Source organism: Phragmites australis, chromosome 16 (genome assembly GCF_958298935.1).
Source record: "Phragmites australis chromosome 16, lpPhrAust1.1, whole genome shotgun sequence".
NCBI classification, from domain to species: domain Eukaryota; kingdom Viridiplantae; phylum Streptophyta; class Magnoliopsida; order Poales; family Poaceae; genus Phragmites; species Phragmites australis.
The window spans coordinates 4571659-4586308 of record NC_084936.1 but is presented as its reverse complement, the minus strand read 5'-3'; positions in this window follow the sequence as shown (position 1 = coordinate 4586308).

Here is a 14650-nt window from a genome sequence, read left to right as displayed (position 1 = left end):
AACAACGAAAGGAACCACGTTGACCCACACATAACCGAGCTGGACTTCGGCCAGAGGTTACCAAAACATGTTCACCTAAACACCACGAAGCCATAGCCCATATCTTTCCTGCAAAGTCCGATTCAAACTAAAAATAGAGATCGAGGCCAACCCACTACCCGAGATCGTCCAATTCAAATTGAGCCAAATTCGAGAAAGGGTTCTTCGGGAAGGTGCTTAGAAAGATTCACATGCCCCCCATGAAGAACTGAAGATTTTGCCCAACTTATCCATAGCCGAGCTTGTTAAAATAGGGGTATTGAGTTTAGATGGAATCCGCCACCAGGAACCCTAATCCGACTCAACTACAACCCCCTACCCCTCACTAACTAGAAATAGTGACCGCCAAAGCCTCCCACTGCTATAGAAAGGGTCATATGTGCCCTGTTATCACTGCCAGTTCATAAGCTCAAGGGGCACATAAAAAACCAAGCTAGCAAGTATCAGCAGCGATAGTAATTATCGCTGTCGGTTCTTGTTAGAACTGGTACTGATACATCATTGCCAGTTCATAATGTGAACCGATAGTGATAACCAACTCATCACTACCGGTGCATAGATGGATCCAATAGTGATGTATCACTACCAGTTCGTAACAAAAATCAGTAGTGATACCATCTCATAAAAGACATGCCATTAACAACTGGCAGTAATAATGGCTATCACTGCTTGCTGTAATTATGAACCAGCAGTGATAGCCAAAAACTGTACGACTTCCAGCCCCTACCTGCTTGGCTTCTCTCAAAAGCCTTTAAATTTAACTCTCTGACACCTATCGCTTAGCTCCCAGCCCTCACTCCCACATGTGCGCACACTCTCTTTATCTCTCTTCCTCCCACTCCCCTCCATCGCCACCATGTGCACAATGGAAACTCCACCACCATCATCAGCTCCAGCCACTCCACCACCCCCACCATCTATAGCCACACCGCCCACCTCCATGACTTCGTCCAATGGTGAGGCTCTAACACTGCCAAAGAGCTCAGACGAGGTGTAGTCCTCGGACTCCAGATCATGGGGTCCCCCTCCTTTGATGAAGTTTTGCACTACTTCATCGACAAGCTGGAGCTGAAGAGGCTCTGGAGCTCTAATGAAGAGGAGGTGGAGGAAGATGATGATGATGAGGACGCTGAGGACGAATAGGAGGAGTACGACGATGGTGGCGATGAAGACGACTACTTCTTCATCATCTTGGTTGACCCCAACTAGTTGTGGTAGGCACGCACAATGGGTGCAGTTGGTGGCTTTGTTTGTGATGATGGCAAACCGACAATTTTAGGGTTCTTTTGCGTGTGCGCGGCTGTAGTGAAAATAGCCCTATTAGGCCATGATTATGATTTTGGTGATTAATGAGAACATAGTCATTATAACTAACATGTTTGTCAAGAATATATGTTAGTAGGTCTCATGGATACAATACATCAAGAAGCTACTGCAGTTGGGACAAAGTTTGATTGAATTAGAAAAGCTCCAGGAAGATTTGCCCCACTGGATAGTTCGGTGCAGAGAAGTTTGCACTCACTGGAGCTTTGTGTTCAGAGACTGTTAGCCTCACAAGAAAATCTGGTGCTCTGTGTGTTAAACTCAACGGAGTATTTCTGATAAATGGGAGAAGGCTGAGGACGTCACCAGATAGTCCGGTGTGTAGCATCTAGGCCCCTAGGTAAGTGGTAAGTGTTTCGGTGACTAATGGCAACCGTATCATTGTGACAAATGCATATGTTTTGAAGGAAATCAAAATTCTTTAGTTCACAATGATTAAATGGTTTTTCTTGGCCCCTCATGGAATTCAATTGGTCGATTAAAGGACATTTGCATCCAGATTAAGGATCTTCTAGTTTTAAATGTCACAAGGTGATGAAGGACACTTAGAGTAGATATACGTCTCTTTTTTTTCTTTTGACCGTACTATAAAGGGGGCCTAAGTGTTGTAGCTTGACCTAGTTGAGTCTAGACATAGTTGGATGTACACTTGCGAAAATCTAGCACTAGGTAGCTAAAAGAAGTCCATGGGTGAGAAGTTCAGAAGTTAGAACTCAAACTCGATTGAATTGGACGAGTTCCAGGAAGTTTGTTCTCACTGGATTGTCCGGTGTGAGAAGGATTATACTCACCGGACTATTTTTCTTCTCTGTAAAGATTTCAAATGAACTCACCGAATTTTCTGGTGATGGAAGGAATTTTTCACCGGAGCATTTAATAGAAGAGTCATTTTTCAGAGAAATTTGAAGTTACATGCACCGGATTGTCCGGTGATCTGAAGGAGGCATACACCAGACAATTTAACCGAAGGACAATTTTTTTGGAGAAAACTAAAGTTGAACTGGCCGGATTGTCCAGTGACTTAAAGGAGTCAACACTGAACTATTTAACAGAAGCTTGGTATTTTCAGAGGAAGTGGATTATAACTCATCGGGCTATCTGGTGATGCTATGTGGAAGAACATCATAGCATTTTGCAACGGCTACTGCTTGTGGAAAAAGTTAACTCACCGGATTGTCCGGTGTTAACATAGGCGTGTGCACTGGACCATTCGATATTCACAGAAAAAGTGAGTGGTTGGACAACGGCTAGATTTGGACCTCTAGCCTATATATACACCCTCACTTGGTTTCATTCGTCTCTCTTGCAACCCAGAAGCATTCCTACATAGTGTGTATCATCTAGAGGCAAGGGAGAGCATTTGAGGTAATTTGTAAGTTCTTAATTGAAGATTAAGGACTCCATTAGTGCTTCAAGAGTAGTGAGTGTGCATCTAGCTGTTGTTTTAGACTTGATAGGGATCAAGTGAACCAGTTAGCTTGTTACTATTGGTGGTTGGTAACACCTAGCCGGTCGTGGAGATTGGAGGTGTTCTCGGTGAGCTCTTGGAGGTATTGTGGGAGCCCCGGGAAGCTCGTGTACTTGGTTTGATATCCACCAATCCGGAGATGGAGAAGTGGCAATCACTAGTGAGCACTTGAGTCTTGGTGACTTAAGGGGGAGCGATATCCTTGTGTGAATGCTCCAACAAGGATTAGTGGAGAGTGCCAACTCTTTGATACCTCGGGAAAAATTCGGTGTTCTCTTTCCCTACTCTTGTTACATGCCGTATTTTGCTTCTAGAATTTCCTTCATGCAAGTTTTAATTCTGCACTTTACGTATGTTCTATATGCTTGCATGTTTGTGCATATCATTCTAGCTTGCTAGGTCGTCTAGTTACTTTTATACATTCTAGGCTAAGTTTGCTCTTTGTTCTAGTTGGTTTAGTTTTTGATTAGTGCCCTATTCACCCCACTTTAGGGCCATTAGATCATTTTAATTGGTATCAGGGTAGACAGAGGAGCCACAGCCTCAAGAGGAGATCAGATTGTTGGACTTGACCTCTTACAAGTCCCCTAGATAAAGAAACTCAGATTTGTGCCGATTGACGAGTGGTTTACCCCATAGAGGGATGAGGGGGTCAACCCCAGGTTCTGGACTATTCTCCAGGAGAGCTTTCACGCTTCTTATCTCAGGAGGAGAGTTAGTTTGAGCATGCACTAGAAGATTAACTGGCATTATCTTGAGTTGGCAACTGATGGACTTGATATGAGAGCTCACTTTGCGTCTATTCCTAGAATAGCTGAGTTGGTGTCTGGAGTGAGCCAGTATGTTGAGGATTGGGTGAGAGTGTTCTATGTTGATCTAATCTTTAAAGGCTTTAGACATGGACATATATATCTTGTGGATTTTTTGTCTAATGAAGCTAGATTGATAACGTGTCTCTTCACCAAGACATCTTTAGGTTGGCTTTGGCATCAACGACTTGCTCATATTGGAATGAGCCAACTCAAGAAGGCATTCAAGAACGGAATGGTGGTCGGTTTGAATGACGTAATATTCGAGAAGGACAAATTGTGTAGTGTTTGTCAAGTGGGAAAGCAAGTTGCAAGCTCACATCCTTACAAGGCTATGATGTCTACATCAAGACCCTTGGAGTTACTACATATGGACATTTTCAGACCAACCACCTACAAAAGTCTTGGTGGTAATCTCTATTGCTTTGTCAATATTGATGATTATACAATATACACTTAGACTTTCTTTCTAGATGACAAGAGCAAGACTGTTGGGATCTTCAAAAAATTCGCAAAGAGGGCTTAAAATGAGTTTGAAGTAACATTAGTGAAGATCCGAAGTGACAACAGGACAGAGTTCAAGAATACTCAAGCTGAAGAGTATTGTGAAGAAAGAGGCATCAAGCATGAGTTTTCATCTACCTACACTCCTCAACAAATTGGTGTGGTGGAAAGGAAGAACAAGACATTGATTACACTTGCAAGAGCTATGTACGCTAGAGAAGTTTTGGGCGGAAGCAATCAACACAGCATGCCATGCATCAAATAGAGTGTATCTCCACAGACTATTGAAGAAGACGCTATACGAGCTTCTTATTGGGAGAAAACCCAATATCTCCTACTTCCGGGTGTTTGGTTATAAGTGCTTCATCTTCATAAAGAGAGAACTGCTAGGGAAGTTTGAGCGTCATTGTGATATTGGATTTCTTGTTGGTTATGCATATAACTCCAAAGCATATATAGTATTCAACAATGTCACTGGTTTTGTTGAAGAAACGTGTGATGTGGAGTTTGATGAATCTAATGGCTCCCAAGGAGAAGGTATTGCTTGTGATGATGTAGGTGATGAACCTTTGAGAGAAGTGATGAAGAAGATGGCCATTGGGGATATCAAGCATAAGGAGGATGACGAAGACATGCCTACTACTTTCACTCCACATACCTCCTTAGCACCCCAAGTGGATCAAGATGAAGAAAATGATGAACAACATCTTCCAATACATGATACACACATCTCTCAAGAGGAAGCTCAGGCTCAAGCTCAAGACGTTGGACCACCGCAAGACACACCACAAGAGCCACAAGTGAAGCAAACTCATATCTCAAAGGATCACCCAATTGATTTGATCATTGGGAGTCCATCAAAGGGAGTAAGAACTCGCTCTCAATACGCTTCATTTTGTGAGCATTACTCATTTGTTTCTTGTGTGGAACCCACTCATGTAGAAGAAGCCCTCAAGGATCCGTATTGGGTGATGGCAATGCAAGATGAACTTAATAACTTCACCCGCAACAAAGTTTGGATACTTGAAGAGAGACCTCAAGACAAGAACATCATTGGTACAAAATGGGTCTTCCGCCACAAACAAGACGAAAACGGTGTGGTGGTTTAAAACAAGGCAAGATTAGTCGCTCAAGGCTTCGCACAAGTGGAAGGCTTGGATTTCGGCGAAACGTTCGCTCTCGTGGCAAGACTAAAAGCTATACATCTCCTTCTTGTATTTTCTTCACATCATAACATTAATATTTATCAAATGGATGTGAAGAGTGTATTCTTAAATGGCTTCATTAATGAACTTGTATATGTTGAACAACCACCCGGTTTTGAGGATCATAGATATCCTAATCATATCTACAGGTTGTACAAGGCACTCTACGGACTCAAGCAAGCCCCAAGAGCTTGGTACGAGCGCCTTCGCAACTTCCTAATCAATCAAGGATTCAAGATCGGAAGGGTGGAAACCACATTGTTCACAAAGATCATCGACAATGAGCTTTTCCTTTGTCAAATTTATGTTGATGATATAATCTTTGGTTCAACTAACAAGGAATTTTGCAAGGAGTTTGAGGACTTGATGTCAAAAGAGTTCGAGATGTCAATGATTGGCGAGCTCAACTACTTCCTTGGGTTTCAAATCAAACAATTGAAGGAAGGGACTTTTATCCATCAAGAGAAGTACACGAAGGATATTATCAAGAAATTCAAGATGGATGATTGCAAGCCAATCAAGACTCTAATGCCTACCAATGGATATCTCGACTTGGATGAATCGGGTAAATCGATTGATCAAAAGCTTTACCGTTCTATAATTAGGTCTGTCCTTTACATTACCGCATCTAGGCCCGATATTATATTTAGTGTATGCATGTGCGCTCACTTTCAAGCTAATCCAAAAGAATCTCATCTTAGCACCGTAAAAAGAATCTTGAGATATCTTAAGCATACACCTATAGGCTTGTGGTATCCCAAAGGTACTAGTTTCCTACTCTTGGGTTACTCGGATTCGAACTTTACCGGATGTCGTGTGGATCATAAGACTACTTCAGATGGGTGCCACTTGCTAGAGCAGTCCCTTGTTTCTTAGTCTTCTAAGAAGCAAAATTATGTAGCTTTGTCTACCGCAGAAGCCGAATATATAGCCACCGGAGCATGTTGTGCTCAAATTCTTTATATGAAGCAAACCTTGTTAGACTTTGGTGTTAATCTAGAGAAGGTTCCACTCCTTTGTGACAACGAGAGTGCTGTAAAAATTGCAAATAATCTGGTTCAACACTCTCGCACAAAGCACATTGATATTCGCCATCACTTCCTTAGAGACCATGTGGCTAAAAATGATATATCTCTTAGTGGTGTAAGATTGGAAGATTAATTGGCGGATATCTTCACAAAACCTCTAAATGATGCCACATTTAGTAGGTTGCAAAGTGAGATAAACGTTATAGATGCTTCAAATGTCATGTGATGATTTTGTCATATAGATGCATTCATGATAGGTGCTTGTCTAACCTTCTCAATATAGTGGTGAACATGAGTTTTGTTTGAGACGGTGGTTCCCTAGTTTCTCTCAAGGCATGTTGTTGGGTGCACCATGAAGAAGCTTGAGAAGGGAAGTAATATGACAAGATAGTTTAATTTATGCTATGCATTCACATACCATATAATTTGCACTCATATTTAAATACTTGTTATGCATTGCATGTGCATTGGCGGTAGAGATCACAAAGGAGAATATCACTCTTTGAGAATGTTGTTCGCTTTCCATGTGAACATACACCTCCATAAGTGTGATTAGAAAGATAAGTGGTTAATGCCTATTGAGTCATGTCCTAGTGAATTTAAAGTCTTAATCTTTGAATTCATAGGCAATATGGCTCAAACATTTCCTTGAAGTTTTCCTCCTCTTTCTTTGATTTTTATTTCCTATTTCAAAATTATTATAAGATAGCCTTTTGGTAAATATTTGAAAATGAGTGTTTGAGAGGGTGAGATTTCACTCAAACTGGTCCAAACATGTGTTTTCGTTGTGTGGTTGTTTGAATGTTGGACTCAGCGCGAGATTTTAGTTTAGCAAAAATCTTTCCTTCAAACCGGATGCTTGGTTATCGGCGTTTGCTAAGATCTCTGGAAATCTATCCAGTGCTCTTCAAGTTGGCTTCATCGGACCTTCCGATGTTCATTTTAGAGGCAGAAAATTCCTAGTGGAAAGAAATAGTCCGGCGAGTTCAAAGTTTACATCACCGAAACATCCGATGTGCTTATTGGAATTTTTAAGACATAATGGTCCGGTGAGCATACGGTCAGACGTCAGACTATCCAGTGTTCATTTTTCAGCGTAGATGCAAAATTTCAGAGGTTCCGTTTAATGGAGCGATGCTTTGTCCGGTGCTCATTCCTGTCATCACTGGACTATCCGGTGTTCATAATATCGGCGGGACCCACCTGTCATATATCTCTCGCTCGTTCGGTCGCTCCTCTTCAACCTGACACCCAAGCCTCCGCCTCCGCCGCCGACCCATCACCGCAAGCATCGCTCGAGCTCCACACCCCTGCTCCGCCACCAGTGCTCACCATCGATCACCTCCGCCAATGTAGCCGCTCGCCCTTACTCATAGCCGTCGGCGTCGCTTAGCCACTGTTTTCGAGAATCCAGCGCTGCTGCCACTAATTTTGTTGCCACCGCCACTAGAGCTCACCACCGGCCAACAAGAAGCTCACCTCAAGACTCCAGATCAACATCTTCTCATGGTGAGCTCAATTCCTTCGAGTTTTTCCAAATTCCCTAAACCCTAGCTCAAATTTCCTCAAATTTGTGCAAAATTCGAGCAAAATTGAGTCAAATTGCTTCAATTAAGGTCATATCCTATGCAATTGGACTTCAATTAGTGTAATAATCTTGAATCCCTAGCATTTTTATCTCAATTCTCCTCAAATTAGGGCTCAGGATTCAATTTTGGGCAAATTTCATTCAAATTTCAAACACCCGAAGCTCTCGCTCATCCATATTGCATCTTTTGATCTTCTAGATGGGTTGTGAGCGCCGCGATAAGGGAAAAGCCATCGAGCAGCCTAAGAAGAAGAAAACAAAAGAGCAGAAGGAGTGGGATGGAGCGATTGCAGCCGCTGATGCTCCAGTTTCTCAGCAAGGGCTGCAGATCAGAGGCACAGATACGACTCCGCCGTGTTGGTCCACCCGCAATCATCAGGCAGCTGGGTTGGGATCAATTCCATCTGGCCAAGAGAGCTGGAAGAGGGCTCGTTAGGAGTCTTAGGGAGAGTCTGAGTCAGAGCAGATAGAGGAGCCACAGCCTCAGGGGGAGATCAGATTATTGGACTTGACCTCTTACAAGTCCCCCAGGATAAAGAAGCTCAGATTTGTACCGATTGACGAGTGGTTTACCCCACAGAGGGATGAGGGGGTCAACCCCAGGTTCTAGACTATTCTCCAGGAGAGCTTTCACGCTTCTTATCTCAGGAGGAGAGTCAGTCTGAGCATGCACAAGAAGATTAACTAGTATTATCTTGAGTTGTCAGCTGGTGGAGTTGATATGAGATCTCACTTTGAGTCTATTCCTGGACTAGCTGAGCTGGTGTCTGGTGAGCCAGTATGTTGAGGATTGGGTGAGAGTGTTCTATGCCATGGTTTGGATAGCACCCGAGAGGAACTTCATTCGGTTTATGTTCCAGGGTGAGAGCTTCAAACTCTACCGGAACAACATTTTAGAGGCGTTGGGTCTTCAAGCGAGCTCCTGATGGTTATTGGAGATTTTTCATGCTCACGCTCAGCCACCCCGCTGTCCTCTCGTTGGTGGAGTCTTCCCGACAGCCGATGAGATCCGATCGATCTTTAGGTCGCCTTTCGCTCCAGGATCACCGAGAGTGCCAGATATGCTGATTCCTGAGGCAAAAGCTTTACATATGGCATTGAGACGCAGCCTTCTTTCGAGGATTGGATATGGAGAGGCGATCACTAGTTTGTAGCAGTGGCTGATACTCTCCATCCTCACTCACCAGAGATTTGATGTGGTTGATTTGATTCTTTGTGAGATTGAGGATGTGATTGCTGAGGGGATGACCATGGCTAGACAGCAGCCTTATGCACATTTCATATCCCACATGATTGCACATTCGGTCAGATTCCCTCAGTTCGTCCAGGCCTACGAGTAGTCTCCTACACACTATAATGTGTATGCTCCCACAGCACCTTCAGACAGGCGACGAGACCACCGTGCGATGTTTCATGCTCAGGAGTGGATGCCAGCTGATGTTAAAGAGAGAGCAGCAGCAGAGGATCAGGCCCTTGCAGCGACCAAGGTAGTGCTCTTGCACACATTCTACTTGAGTGACAGCGACTCGGATTCTTCAGATCTTGAGTTCTTCCCACCAGTCACTAGGTCACATGATGCTGAGGATGGAGGGTCTTCTCAGGCTGTTCCCACTTCTACAGTTCCTTCAGTACCTGAGACAGTGACCTTCGTGCCCCCTGTTGCACCACCGTTTGAGTTCATTCTTATTCTTCAGCAGATGCAATAGCAGTAGGCAGCCTAGACAGAGTAGCAGGCCAAGCTACAGGCAGACATGCTTCGGCAACAGGAGCAGTAGCTCATGATGATGCAGTCACTCCAGCAGCAGCAGCAGGCTACCTTAGCAGCTCTTCAGACCGATCGAGAGAAAAATGACCACATGTTCATATTTATCTCTGGATGTCTTGGGTCTCTCTTTTAGGCATCAGGCCTTCAGCTGCCAATTGCTCCTCGGGCTTCAGCCCCAGCACCTAGTCCTCTCCCGGGCAGTGTCAATGCTCTCTTGGGAACACCAGTGCCAGCATTCCCTTTGTCACCCCTCTTCAGCACTGGTGTAACTTTCTCAGCCTACTGGGACTACGACGAGGCCAGTTCTACCTTCGTTGTCTACTCCTATGACTGGTGCTCTTCGCTTTGAGGACTTTCCACAGCCGACAGTGCCTTCTCAGCAGCCATCCGTTCAGATTCCTCCAGTCATTTAGTTTGCTTTCGAGGAGCTCGATGCAACACTTCAGGAGATGGCTACTCAAGGCACTACTACTACTACCAGCTCGGCCCCAGCTACAGTCTCAGAGGCACTGTCAGAGACAGCTTTGCCTCCGCAGCCAGCTATTGGTCCCGCAATTGTTGAGCTATTGGATTCAGATACAGACTCAAGCTCACAGTTTGAGGTGTGACCATCTCCAGCGCTGACTTCCTCCTCTCCTCCGGATGTTTAGGAGTGTGCTCTTTTTGGTGCCTAGATGCCAAAGGGGGAGAGAGTCTAGGTGATAGGGGAATCTTTTGGAGAGAGGTAGATGAGTGACTAGTAAGCTTTTTAGTTCATAGACTTAGGGGGAGCTTGGGTAGTAGAGGGTCGGAGTGTTGGATCTTTATGGTTTTTGATTTAATGACAAGCTATTTGTTTCTTAATCGATGTGTTTTGCTTTTCATCGCATTGTGTTTTCTTTCGTACTCTGTTTTAATTCTTATTCTACTAGCATGATAGGTTGTTCTAATACAAGGCTTTCTCTTGCTTATTTATTATATGCCGTTCAATGCCTAGTATGATAGGGTGTTCTTCATTTTCATTTCCTTATTTCTATTTGTGTTGTCATCAATCACCAAAAAGGGGGAGATTGTAGCATCTAGGCCCCTAGGTAGGTGGTAAGTGTTTCGGTGATTAATGACAATCGTATCATTGTGACTAATACGTATGTTTTGAAGGGAATCAAAATTCTTTAGTTCATAATGATTAATGGTTTTTCTTGGTCCCTCATGGAATACTATTGGTCGATCAAAAGACATTTGCATCAAGATTAAGGATCTTCTAGTTCTAAGTGTCAGAAGGTGATGAAGGACACTTATAGTAGACATAGGTCCCCTTTTTGTCTTTTGACAGTACTATAAAGGGGGGCTAAGTATTGTAGCTTGACCTAGTTGAGTCTAGACATAGTTGGATGCACACTTCCAAAAATCTAGCACTAGGTAGCTCAAAGAAGTCCATGGGTGAGAAGTTAGAACACAAACTCGATTGAATTGGACGAGTTCCAGGAATTTTGTTCTCACCGAATTTTTCTTCTCTGTGAAGATTTCAAATGAACTTATTGGATTGTCCGGTGATGGAAGGAATTTTGCACCGGAGCATTTAATAGAAGAATAATTTTTTAGAGAAATTTGAAGTTACATGCACCAGATTGTCCAGTGATCTGAAGGACTCATACACCGGACTATTTAACAGGAGGACCATTTTTCTGGAGAAAATCAGAGTTGAACTGACCGGATTATCCGGTGACTTAAAGGAGTCATCACCGGACTATTTAACAGAAGCTTAGAATTTTTGAAGGAAATAGATTATAACTCACCGGACTATCCGGTGATGCTATGTGGAAGAACACCAGAGCATTTTGCAATGGTTACTAACAACTATCAAATCAGTGTGTGAAAAAAGTTAACTCACTGGATTGTCCGGTGTTAACATAGGCGTGTGCACCAGACCATCTGGTGTTCACAGAAAAAGTGAGTGGTTGGGCAACGGCTAGATTTGGACCTCTAGCCTATATATACCCCTTCACTTGGTTTCATTCATCTCTCTTGCAACCCAAAAGCATTCGTACATAGTGTGTATCATCTAGAGGCAAGGGAGAGCATTTGAGGTGATTTGCAGGTTCTTAATTGAAGATTAATGACTCCATTAGTGCTTCAAGAGTAGTGAGGCTGCATCTAGCTGTTGTTTTAGGCTTGATAGGGATCAAGTGAACCAGTTAGCTTGTTACTCTTGGTGGTTGGCAACACCTAGCCGATCGTGGAGATTGGAGGTGTTCTCGGTGAGCTCTTCGAGGTCTTGTGGGAGCCTCGAGAAACTCGTGTACTTGGTTTGATGCCCGCCAATCTGGAGATAGAGAAGTATCAATCACTAGTGAGCACTTGAGTCTTAGTGAATCAAGGGGGAGCGACATCCTTGTGTGGATGCTCCAACGAGGATTAGTGGAGAGTGCCAACTCTTCGATACCTCGGTTAAAAACTCGGTGTCCTCTGTCCCTACTCTTGTTACAATCCGCATTTTGTTTCTAGCATTTCCTTCATGCAAGATTCAATTCCGCACTTTACTTATGTTCTATATGTTTGCGTGTTTACGCTTATCATTCTAGCTTGTTAGGTCGTCTAGTTACTTTTATACATTCTAGGCTAAGGTTGCTCTTCGTTTTAGAAATTGGTAGTTGGCTTAGTTTTTTATTAGTGCCCTATTCACCTCCCCTCTAGGGCCATTAGATCCTTTCACGGTGATCTGCACTAGATAACACTGGAACATTTCTTGCAGAGAAGAATGCAAGTGCAAAGACTGAAGATCAACTACCGGAAGTTCCGGTGCTTGGTTTATGCTCACTAGATTATAGCACCAGAGTATTTCTCGCAGAGGTGACTGCAAGTTTTGAAGAATGAAGAATAACTCACCGAAAGGTCTGGTACTCTGAAGATCAATGCACCGAAGCATTTTACACAGAGAAGAAGTGGCGCGGTCTGACTAAAGGTAACTCACCGGAAGGTCCGGTGATGGATTTGAAGGCACATCAGAATGTCCAGTGTTCACATAAGCAGTGAGTGGAGTTTCAACGGCTAGTTTTTCAGTTTGTACTCATCGGATGATCTGGTGTTAGTACTACTATTTTCACCCGATCATCCGATGTTAACAGCTTTTCTGAGCTATTTGAAAAATAGCGAGTTGGTGGGTTAGAGGCTATAAATACCCCCCACTCAGTCATTTGATGGTGTGGTATGCTACTAAAGTCTAGATGAAGCTCATATACACTTGAGAAGACATCCAAGCCACCAAAGTGCTTGAAGTGATCATCCAAGTCAATTAAGCATAAGATTAGAAAGTGTTTAGTGCTTATAGGCCTAGAGTGAGTTGTAGCTAGGTGCTGCAGCTTAGAAAAGAGATCAAAAAGTGATTGTAGATTGTACCGAGTGGTACGTCGGCGCCTTGGAGTCTTGGTGACTCGCTGGCATCTTGGGCCCTGGTGGCTCAAGCTTGTTGACCCTCCGACTTAGTGTGGAGCGGCGACAAGACACGTGTACAGGGATGCGGAGACTCTTGCCTTGGTGGCTCAAACTTCGAAGTGATCACGGCGGCAAAAGACCAGAAGAGAGGCTTGTGGTGAGGCCTTGCCTTGGTGGCTTGGTGGTTCATTCGGGTTGAGACCTTGTCTTTGAGACTTGGTGGCTCAATAGCTGTGACTGGGTGCTGATCGGGAGCATATCTTTGATGGAGCTCCAACGTGGACTAGGGGTGGCATTTATTCCATCGATACCACAGGAAAAAATTCTTGTACCGAGTTTGCTCTCTCTACTTTATTTACGTTTCCATATTTATTTACTTGCAATTTACCTTCTTATATAGGTTGCAAGCACTTTGATCGGTACAGTAGACACACTAGATAAACCTAGAGCACATTTAGTTAAAAATTGATATAGGTTTATCCTGTGGAGTTTTTGGAGTCGAATAGATTCTAAATGTCCTAATTCACCTCCTCTTAGGACGTCACCGATCCTCACAGCGGCCACATCTTTTATTTGGTTAACATTAATTCTAGAGACGAAGAATTATTAGTGTGATTTAAATCAATGATTCTAGAGATTAGTAATTAAAGCTCGGATAAATTCTTGCCCGCATGTTTAAATTTTGATTTTCTTTAGATTAAGTATCACTACCGGCTCGTAGCTGAAACCGATGGTGATAAGTATATCAATCGACAAATTGGAGCCAAGAACCGATAATGATACAAACTATCACTACCGGTTCATATAACTAACCGACAGTGATAATCCATAATTACCATTGTCACTTAATCATTGCAAGTTAAAAACCGACAGTGATGTAGTTTTTAAACCGACAATAATGACCCTTTCTATAGTTGTGCCCCCTCGGTATTCCACGTCTTTCACCCAAGTTCCCGAGGTGGATTAGCCACTGAGACCCCATCCTTGACAAGCTTTGAACGGTTTCGCCACTACTCATCGTTGTCAACCTCCTCTAAGCTTCTTCGATGATGATGATACATATATCCTAGGTATGATCGTCGTGCTTCCTGGTGCTTTTTCCCCCACTCTTCCTTAAGATCCACCCATGGGAGCCCACTTCCGATGAGTTTGCTGGTCGAGCACCGCCGTCCAGAGCCGCCGCCGTGTCTGACGCCGGAGATGAGCATGATCATGCCGTGGTCGTTCGATCCAAAGTCAGCGGTCATGATTAGAAGATTGAATACCCCTAGATGTGTTAAACCCTACCATTGGACCTGTCCTATGCGGCCAGGATTAGAAATGGGATAACAGTTCAGTTAGATCTAATCTTAGCTGTTCATTTTGAGACAGACAATTTAGATTTAATGAACCCATCTCCAGTCAGCTGTTGCGTAGATCAACGGTTTAATGACAAAAAAGTACCAATCAGTTTGTCGATCAGAACACGTGTTCTGTACTGTGTATACATACATGTCCATACACGAACACA